The sequence below is a fragment of the Petromyzon marinus genome, chromosome 59, assembly GCF_048934315.1.
Source record: "Petromyzon marinus isolate PM22_M1 ecotype Great Lakes invasive population chromosome 59, UKy_Petmar_22M1.pri1.0, whole genome shotgun sequence".
NCBI classification, from domain to species: domain Eukaryota; kingdom Metazoa; phylum Chordata; class Hyperoartia; order Petromyzontiformes; family Petromyzontidae; genus Petromyzon; species Petromyzon marinus.
In genome coordinates this window covers 8,198,901-8,209,527 of record NC_133725.1, presented here as the reverse complement: position 1 = coordinate 8,209,527, position 10,627 = coordinate 8,198,901, and positions in this window count along the sequence as shown.

Here is a 10,627-nt window from a genome sequence, read left to right as displayed (position 1 = left end):
AGTGGGTGGGTGAGTGAGTGGGTGAGTAGGTGAGTGAGTGAGTTGGTGAGTGGGTGAGTGAGTTGGTGAGTGAGTGAGTGAGTAGATGAGTGAGTGGGTGAGTGAGTGGGTGGGTTAATGAGTGAGTAGGTGAGTGAGTGGGTGGGTGAGTGAGTGGGTGAGTAGGTGAGTGAGTGGATGAGTGAGTGAGTGAGTGGGTGAGTTAGTGGGTGGGTTAGTGAGTGAGTAGGTGAGTGAGTGGGTGGGTGAGTGAGTGGGTGAGTAGGTGAGTGAGTGGGTGAGTGAGTGAGTGGGTGAGTGAGTGGGTGGGTTAGTGAGTGAGTAGGTGAGTGAGTGGGTTGGTGAGTGAGTGGGTGAGTAGGTGAGTGAGTGGGTGAGTGAGTGAGTGAGTGGGTAAGTGAGTGAGTTGGTGAGTGAGTGAGTGGGTGAGTGAGTGAGTGGGTGAGTGAGTGAGTGGGTGAGTGAGTGAGTGGGTGAGTGAGTGAGTGGGTGAGTGGGTGAGTGGGTGGGTGAGTGAGTGAGTGGGTGAGTGAGTGAGTGGGTGAGTGCACGGGTGAGTGGCGTAAGTGCAATTCACCAAACTTTCAGACAAAGCAATTGAATCACTCAATCTCTGATTTGAAGTTTTCGTGACTGCAAGAATTACTGTATGTTTTTTTTTTTAATTAAGTAACATAGAATACGACGTTTCGCTGACGGTTGCTTGTGTTGCAATCGAAACGTCGTATTCCATATTATTAAATAAATTTTCTTTCTACGTGACTTTGCCGACAGAACGAAAGAGTCGCTCAATCTCGCGGCCGTCAGTCTTTGGCTGTTGCTCTCAGTGCCCCCAGCACGTCGGCCCCGTCTCGTGGCCTCCTATGGGGCTTGCGGGCGTGGTCCACGTGGACTTGTCGCTGGTCGCTCACAAGCTGCCCCGTGACCACCCCCTCGTGGACGTGCAGCTGCTGTCCATGGTGGCCAACTCCGTTCTCGACTGCGGTGGCAGCCCCAGCAGCAGCAGCAGGGCCGGATTGTCCATAGGCCACCGTATACACTGTGGGTAGGGCCTTCTCTCTCACACTCTCACCCCAGGGCCGGATTGTCCAGTAGGCCACCATACACACTGTGGGTAGGGCCTTCTAACTCACTCTTACTCCAGGGCCGGATTGTCCATAGGCCACCGTATACACTGTGGGTAGGGCCTTCTCATTCACACTCTCACTCCAGGGCCGGATTGTCCAGTAGGCCACCGTGCACACTGTGGCTAGGGCCTTCTCTCTCACACTCTCACTCCAGGGCCGGATTGTCCAGTAGGCCACCGTACACACTGTGGGTATGGCCTTCTCACTCACTCACTCTAAGGCCGGATTGTCCAGTAGGCCACCGTACACACTGTGGGTAGGGCCTTCTCACTCACTCACTCTAAGGCCGGATTGTCCAGTAGGCCACCGTACACACTGTGGGTATGGCCTTCTCACTCACTCACTCTAAGGCCGGATTGTCCAGTAGGCCATCGTACACACTGTGGGTAGGGCCTTCTCACTCACTCCAGGGCCGGATTGTCCAGTAGGCCACCGTGCCCGCTGTGGGTAGGGCCTTCTAACTCACTCTCACCCCAGGGCCGGATTGTCCAGTAGGCCACCGTACACACTGTGGCTAGGGCCTTCTCACTCACACTCCAGGGCCGGATTATCGAAGGGGTCACGGTGGGCACTGTGCCTAGGGGCCTCCGGAAACTAGAGCGCCTACGAAAAAATAAAAATGTGTCTCCGTGTTTATTTTGTACGATAAAACACGCGTAACCAAGATATCTTCTTGAAACAATACATTTACGTATGGCAAGGATATAGCGCAGTGTTTAGACCAGGGGTGGGGAAGCTTTTTTTCTGCCAAGGGCCATTTGGATATTTATATAACATCATTTGGCGGGCCATACACAACTATCAACTTAAAAATTTGCCCGTTATATTTGGTCAAACATTTAATTAACTCGCGCCTAATGCGATGGGCTGGAAACTGCTTCTCTTTGGCGAGGCGTGTGATGTCGGCCCTACAAGAACCTTCAACCGGCACTCCTCAGCAGCGAGGGTGTTCAAGTAGCTCCATGCCAATGAGGAGGACCTGCTGCTGCTGCTGTTGTTTCTACTGCTGCTGCTGTTGTTCTTGTTTCTACTGCTGCTGCTGCTGTTGTTCTTGTTTCTACTGCTGCTGCTGCAACTCCTGCTACTGTTGTTGCTGTTCTTGTTTCTAATTCTGCTGTTGCTGCTACTACTGTTGCTGTTGTTTCTACTGCTGCTACTGCCATTCCTGCTGCTGCATGCTGCTGCTGTTGTTTCTATTTCTGCTGCTGCCACTCCTGCTGCTGTTGTTGCTGTTCTTGTTTCTAATTCTGCTGTTGCTGCTACTACTGTTGCCGCCACTACTACTGTTGTTGCTTCTACTGTTGCTGCTACTACGACTGTTGCTGCTACTACTACTGTTGCTGCTGCTATTACTACTGTTGCTGCTACTACTGTTGCTGCTGCTACTACTACTGTTGCTGCTACTACTACTGTTGCTGCTGCTATTACTGTTTCTGCTGCTACTACTACTGGTGCTGCTGCTACTACTACTGTTGCTGCTGCTATTACTACTGTTGCTGCTGCTACTGTTGCTGCTGCAACTACTACTGTTGCTGCTACTACTGTTGCTGCTACTACTACTGTTGCTGCTGCAACTACTGTTGCTGCTACTGTTGCTGTTACTACTGTTGCTGCTGCTACTACGACTGTTGCTGCTACTATTACTACTGTTGCTGCTACTATTACTACTGTTGCTCCTGCTGCTACTACTGTTGCTGCTGCTACTACTACTGTTGCTGCTATTACTACAATTGCTGCTGCTATTACGACTGTTACTGCTGCTACTACTACTACTGTTGCTGCTATTACTAATGTTGCTGCTACTACTACCACTGTTGCTGCTATTACTACTGTTGCTGTTGCTGCTACTACTGTTGCTGCTACTACTGTTGCTGCTTATACTACTGTTGCTGCTGCTGCTACTACTGTTGCTGCTGCTGCTACTACTGTTGCTGCTATTACTACTGTTGCTGCTCCTACTCCTGTTGCTGCTACTACTACTGTTGCTGCTGCTACTCCTGTTGCTGCTGCTACTACTACTGGTGCTGCTACTACTGTTGCTGCTGCTACTACTACTCTTGCTGCTACTATTAATACTGTTGCTGCTGCTACTACTACTGTTGCTGCTATTACTACTGTTGCTGCTGCTACTACTACTGTTGCTGCTACTACTGTTGCTGCTATTACTACTGTTGCTGCTGCTGCTACTACTGTTGCTATTGCTGATGCTACTACTACTGTTACTGCTGCTACTACTGCTGTTGCTGCTATTATTACTGTTGCTGCTGCTGCTACTACTAATGTTGCTGCTGCTATTACTAATGTTGCTGCTACTACTACTGTTGCTGCTGCTATTACTAATGTTGCTGCTGCTTCTACTACTGTTGCTGCTACTACTGTTGCTGCTGCTAATACTACTACTGCTGCTGCTGCTACTGCTGTTGCTGCTACTACTACTACTGTTGCTGATATTACTACTATTGCTGCTACTACTAAAACTGTTGCTGCTACTACTGTTGCTGCTGCTGCTACTACTACTGTTGCTGCTGCTACTACTACTACTGTTGCTGCTACTACTACTGTTGCTGCTGCTACTACTGTTGCTGCTGCTGCTGCTACTACTGTTGCTGCTGCTACTACTACTACTGTTGCTGCTGCTACTACTACTGTTGCTGCTGCTATTCCTACTGTTGCTGCTGCTACTACTGTTGCTGCTGCTACTACTAAAGTTGATGCTGCTACTACTACTGTTGCTGCTGCTGCTTCTAGTACTGTTGCTGCTACTACTTCTGTTGCTGCTGCTACTACTACTGTCGCTGCTACTACTATTGTTGCTGCTGCTACTACTAAAGTTGTTGCTGCTACTACTGCTGCTGCTACTACTACTGCTTCTGCTATTACTACTGTTGCTGCTGCTACTACTACTGTTGCTGCTGCTTCTAATACTACTGTTGCTGCTGCTACTACTACTGTTGCTGCTACTACTACTGTTGCTGCTGCTGCTACTACTACTAAAGTTGATGCTGCTACTACTACTGTTGCTGCTGCTTCTACTACTGTCGCTGCTACTACTATTGTTGCTGCTGCTACTACTAAAGTTGTTGCTGCTACTACTACTGTTGCTGCTGCTGCTATTATTACTGTTGCTGCTGCTACTACTACTGTTGCTGCTACTACTACTGTTGATGCTGCTACTACTACTAAAGTTGATGCTGCTACTACTACTGTTGCTGCTGCTGCTTCTACTACTGTTGCTGCTACTACTTCTGTTGCTGCTTCTACTACTACTGTCGCTGCTACTACTATTGTTGCTGCTGCTACTACTAAAGTTGTTGCTGCTAATTCTACTGTTGCTGCTGCTGCTATTACTACTGTTGCTGCTGCTACTACTACTGTTGCTGCTGCTGCTACTACTACTGTTGCTACTGCTATTACTACTGTTGCTGCTACTACTACTGTTGCTGCTGCTACTACTATTAAAGTTGATGCTGCTACTACTACTGTTGCTGCTGCTGCTTCTACTACTGTTGCTGCTACTACTTCTGTTTCTGCTGCTACTACTACTGTCGCTGCTACTACTATTGTTGCTGCTGCTACTATTAAAGTTGTTGCTGCTACTACTACTGTTGCTGCTGCTGCTAATACTACTGTTGCTGCTGCTACTACTACTGTTGCTGCTACTACTACTGTTGCTGCTGCTACTACTACTAAAGTTGATGCTGCTACTACTACTGTTGCTGCTGCTGCTTCTACTACTGTTGCTGCTACTACTTCTGTTGCTACTGCTACTACTACTGTCGCTGCTACTACTATTGTTGCGCCTGCTACTACTAAAGTTGTTGCTGCTAATTCTACTGTTGCTGCTGCTGCTATTACTACTGTTGCTGCTGCTACTACTACTGTTGCTGCTACTACTACTGTTGCTGCTACTACTGCTGCTGCTGCTGCTACTACTGTTGCTGCTACTTCTACTGTTGCTGCTGCTGCTACTACTACTGTTGCTGCTACTACTGCTGCTGCTGCTACTACTACTGTTGATGCTACTTCTACTGTTGCTGCTGCTGCTACTACTACTGTTGCTGCTACTACTGTTGCTGCTGCTACTACTACTGTTGCTGCTACTACTGCTGCTGCTGCTATTACTACTGTTGCTGCTACTACTGTTGCTGCTACTACTACTGTTGCTGCTACTACCACTGTCGTTGCTACTACTACTGCTGCTGCTGATAATACTGTTTCTGCTGCTGCTACTACTACTGTTGCTGCTATTACTACTGTTGCTGCTGCTGCTACTACTAATTTTGCTGCTACTACTGTTGCTGCTGCTACTACTACTGTTGCTGCTATTACTACTGTTGCTGCTGCTACTACTGCTGCTGCTACTACTGTTGCTGCTGCTACGCCTACTGTCGCTGCTACTACTACTGCTGCTGCTACTACTACTTTTGATGTTGCTACTACTGTCGCTGCTACTACTACTGCTGCTGCTACTACTGTTGCTGCTGCTATTGTTGCTGCTGTTATTACTACTTTTGATGCTGCTACTACTGTTGCTGCTGCTATTACTGTTTCTGCTGCTAATAATACTGCTGCTGCTACTACTGTTGCTGCTACTACTGTTGCTGCTGGTACTACTACTGTTGCTGCTGCTATTACTGTTTCTGCTGCTAATACTACTGCTGCTGCTATTACTACTGTTGCTGCTGCTACTGTTGCTGCTGCAACTACTACTGTTGTTGCTGCTACTACTACTGTTGCTGCTGCTACTACTTCTAAAGTTGATGCTGCTACTACTACTGTTGCTGCTGCTGCTTCTACTACTGTCGCTGCTACTACTATTTTTGCTGCTGCTACTACTAAAGTTGTTGCTGCTACTACTACTGTTGCTGCTGCTATTACTACTGTTGCTGCTGCTACTACTACTGTTGCTGCTGCTGCTTCTACTACTGTTGCTGCTACTACTTCTGTTTCTGCTGCTACTACTACTGTCGCTGCTACTACTATTGTTGCTGCTGCTACTACTAAAGTTGTTGCTGCTAATTCTACTGTTGCTACTGCTGCTATTACTACTGTTGCTGCTGCTACTACTACTGTTGCTGCTACTACTACTGTTGCTGATACTACTGCTGCTGCTGCTACTACTGTTGCTGCTACTTCTACTGTTGCTGCTGCTGCTACTACTACTGTTGCTGCTACTACTGCTGATGCTGCTACTACTACTGTTGCTGCTACTACTGCTGCTGCAACTACTACTGTCGCTGCTACTACCACTGTCGTTGCTACTACTACTGCTGCTGCTGATAATACTGTTGCTGCTGCTGCTACTACTACTGTTGCTGCTATTACTACTGTTGCTGCTGCTGCTACTACTAATTTTGCTGCTGCTACTACTGTTGCTGCTGCTACAACTACTGTTGCTGCTATTACTACTGTTGCTGCTGCTGCTACTACTGCTGCTGCTACTACTGTTGCTGCTACTACTACTGTTGCTGCTACTACTGTTGCTGCTGCTATTACTACTTTTGATGCTGCTACTACTACTGTTGCTGCTGCTACTACTACTGTTGCTGCTGCTACTACTGTTCCTGCTGCTAATACTACTGCTGCTGCTACTACTACTGTTGCTGCTACTACTGTTGCTGCTGCTACTACTACTGTTGCTGCTGCTATTACTGTTTCTGCTGCTAATACTACTGCTGCTGCTATTACTACTGTTGCTGCTGCTACTGTTGCTGCTGCAACTACTACTGTTGTTGCTGCTACTGTTGCTGCTGCTACTACTGTTGCTGCTACTACTGTTGCTGCTACTACTGTTGCTGCTGCTACTGTTGCTGCTGCTACTACTACTGTTGCTGCTACTACTACTGTTGCTGCTGCAACTACTGTTGCTGCTACTGTTGCTGCTACTACTGTTGCTGCTGCTACTACTACTGTTGCTGCTGCTGCTACTACTGTTGCTGCTGCTACTACTACTGTTGCTGCTATTACTATTGTTACTGCTGCTACTACTACTACTACTGTTGCTGCTATTACTAATGTTGCTGCTGCTACTACTACTGTTGCTGCTATTACTACTGTTGCTGTTGCTGCTACTACTGTTGCTGCTACTACTGTTGCTGCTAATACTACTGTTGCTGCTATTACTACTATTGCTGCTGCTACTACTTTTGCTGCTGCTGCTTCTACTGTTGCTGCTATTACTACTGTTGCTGCTCCTACTCTTGTTGCTGCTACTACTACTGTTGCTGCTGCTACTCCTGTTGCTGCTGCTACTAGTGATGCTGCTGCTACTACTACTGTTGCTGCTACTACTGTTGCTGCTGCTGCTGCTACTACTACTGTTGCTGCTACTATTACTACTGTTGCTGCTGCTATTACTACTGTTGCTGCTATTACTACTGTTGCTGCTGCTGCTACTACTACTGTTGCTGCTACTACTGTTGCTGCTATTACTACTGTTGCTGCTGCTGCTACTACTGTTGCTATTGCTGATGCTACTACTACTGTTACTGCTGCTACTACTGCTGTAGCTGCTATTACTACTGTTGCTGCTGCTCTTACTAATGTTGCTGCTGCTACTACTACTGTTGCTGCTGCTATTACTAATGTTGCTGCTGCTGCTACTACTATTGTTGCTGCTACTACTGTTGCTGCTGCAGTTACTACTGTTGCTGCTGCTACTACTGTTGCTGCTGCTGCTACTACTGTTGCTATTGCTGATGCTACTACTACTGTTACTGCTGCTACTACTGCTGTTGCTGCTATTACTACTGTTGCTGCTGCTCTTACTAATGTTGCTGCTGCTACTACTACTGTTGCTGCTGCTATTACTAATGTTGCTGCTGCTGCTACTACTACTGTTGCTGCTACTACTGTTGCTGCTGCTGCTACTACTGTTGCTGCTGCTACTACTGTTGCTGCTGCTGCTACTGCTGTTGCTGCTACTACTACTGTTGCTGATATTACTACTATTGCTGCTACTACTAAAACTGTTGCTGCTACTACTGTTGCTGCTGCTGCTACTACTACTGTTGCTGCTGCTGCTACTACTGTTGCTGCTGCTCCTACTACTACTGTTGCTGCTATTACTACTGTTGCTGCTGCTACTACTACTACTGTTGCTGTTACTACTACTACTGTTGCTGCTGCTATTACTACTGTTACTGCTACTACTACTGTTGCTGCTGCTGCTTCTACTACTGTTGCTGCTACTACTTCTGTTGCTGCTGCTACTACTACTGTCGCTGCTACTACTATTGTTGCTGCTGCTACTACTAAAGTTGTTGCTGCTACTACTACTGTTGCTGCTGCTGCTATTACTACTGTTGCTGCTGCTACTGTTGCTGCTACTACTACTGTTGCTGCTGCTACTACTACTAAAGTTGATGCTGCTACTACTACTGTTGCTGCTGCTGCTTCTACTACTGTTGCTGCTACTACTTCTGTTGCTGCTGCTACTACTACTGTCGCTGCTACTACTATTGTTGCTGCTGCTACTACTAAAGTTGTTGCTGCTAATTCTACTGTTGCTACTGCTGCTATTACTACTGTTGCTGCTGCTACTACTACTGTTGCTGCTACTACTACTGTTGCTGATACTACTGCTGCTGCTGCTACTACTGTTGCTGCTACTTCTACTGTTGCTGCTGCTGCTACTACTACTGTTGCTGCTACTACTGCTGATGCTGCTACTACTACTGTTGCTGCTACTACTGCTGCTGCAACTACTACTGTCGCTGCTACTACCACTGTCGTTGCTACTACTACTGCTGCTGCTGATAATACTGTTGCTGCTGCTGCTGCTACTACTACTGTTGCTGCTATTACTACTGTTGCTGCTGCTGCTACTACTAATTTTGCTGCTGCTACTACTGTTGCTGCTGCTACTACTACTGTTGCTGCTATTACTACTGTTGCTGCTGCTGCTACTACTGCTGCTGCTACTACTGTTGCTGCTACTACTACTGTTGCTGCTACTACTGTTGCTGCTGCTATTACTACTTTTGATGCTGCTACTACTACTGTTGCTGCTGCTACTACTACTGTTGCTGCTGCTACTACTGTTCCTGCTGCTAATACTACTGCTCCTGCTACTACTACTGTTGCTGCTACTACTGTTGCTGCTGCTACTACTACTGTTGCTGCTGCTATTACTGTTTCTGCTGCTAATACTACTGCTGCTGCTATTACTACTGTTGCTGCTGCTACTGTTGCTGCTGCAACTACTACTGTTGTTGCTGCTACTGTTGCTGCTGCTACTACTGTTGCTGCTACTACTGTTGCTGCTACTACTGTTGCTGCTACTACTGTTGCTGCTGCTACTACTACTGTTGCTGCTGCTATTACTGTTTCTGCTGCTAATACTACTGCTGCTGCTATTACTACTGTTGCTGCTGCTACTGTTGCTGCTGCAACTACTACTGTTGTTGCTGCTACTGTTGCTGCTGCTACTACTGTTGCTGCTACTACTGTTGCTGCTACTACTGTTGCTGCTACTACTGTTGCTGCTGCTACTACTACTGTTGCTGCTGCTGCTACTACTGTTGCTGCTGCTACTACTACTGTTGCTGCTATTACTATTGTTACTGCTGCTACTACTACTACTACTGTTGCTGCTATTACTAATGTTGCTGCTGCTACTACTACTGTTGCTGCTATTACTACTGTTGCTGTTGCTGCTACTACTGTTGCTGCTACTACTGTTGCTGCTAATACTACTGTTGCTGCTATTACTACTATTGCTGCTGCTACTACTTTTGCTGCTGCTGCTTCTACTGTTGCTGCTATTACTACTGTTGCTGCTCCTACTCTTGTTGCTGCTACTACTACTGTTGCTGCTGCTACTCCTGTTGCTGCTGCTACTAGTGATGCTGCTGCTACTACTACTGTTGCTGCTACTACTGTTGCTGCTGCTGCTGCTACTACTACTGTTGCTGCTACTATTACTACTGTTGCTGCTGCTATTACTACTGTTGCTGCTATTACTACTGTTGCTGCTGCTACTACTACTGTTGCTGCTACTACTGTTGCTGCTATTACTACTGTTGCTGCTGCTGCTACTACTGTTGCTATTGCTGATGCTACTACTACTGTTACTGCTGCTACTACTGCTGTAGCTGCTATTACTACTGTTGCTGCTGCTCTTACTAATGTTGCTGCTGCTACTACTACTGTTGCTGCTGCTATTACTAATGTTGCTGCTGCTGCTACTACTATTGTTGCTGCTACTACTGTTGCTGCTGCAGTTACTACTGTTGCTGCTGCTACTACTGTTGCTGCTGCTGCTACTACTGTTGCTATTGCTGATGCTACTACTACTGTTACTGCTGCTACTACTGCTGTTGCTGCTATTACTACTGTTGCTGCTGCTCTTACTAATGTTGCTGCTGCTACTACTACTGTTGCTGCTGCTATTACTAATGTTGCTGCTGCTGCTACTACTACTGTTGCTGCTACTACTGTTGCTGCTGCTGCTACTACTGTTGCTGCTGCTACTACTGTTGCTGCTGCTGCTACTGCTG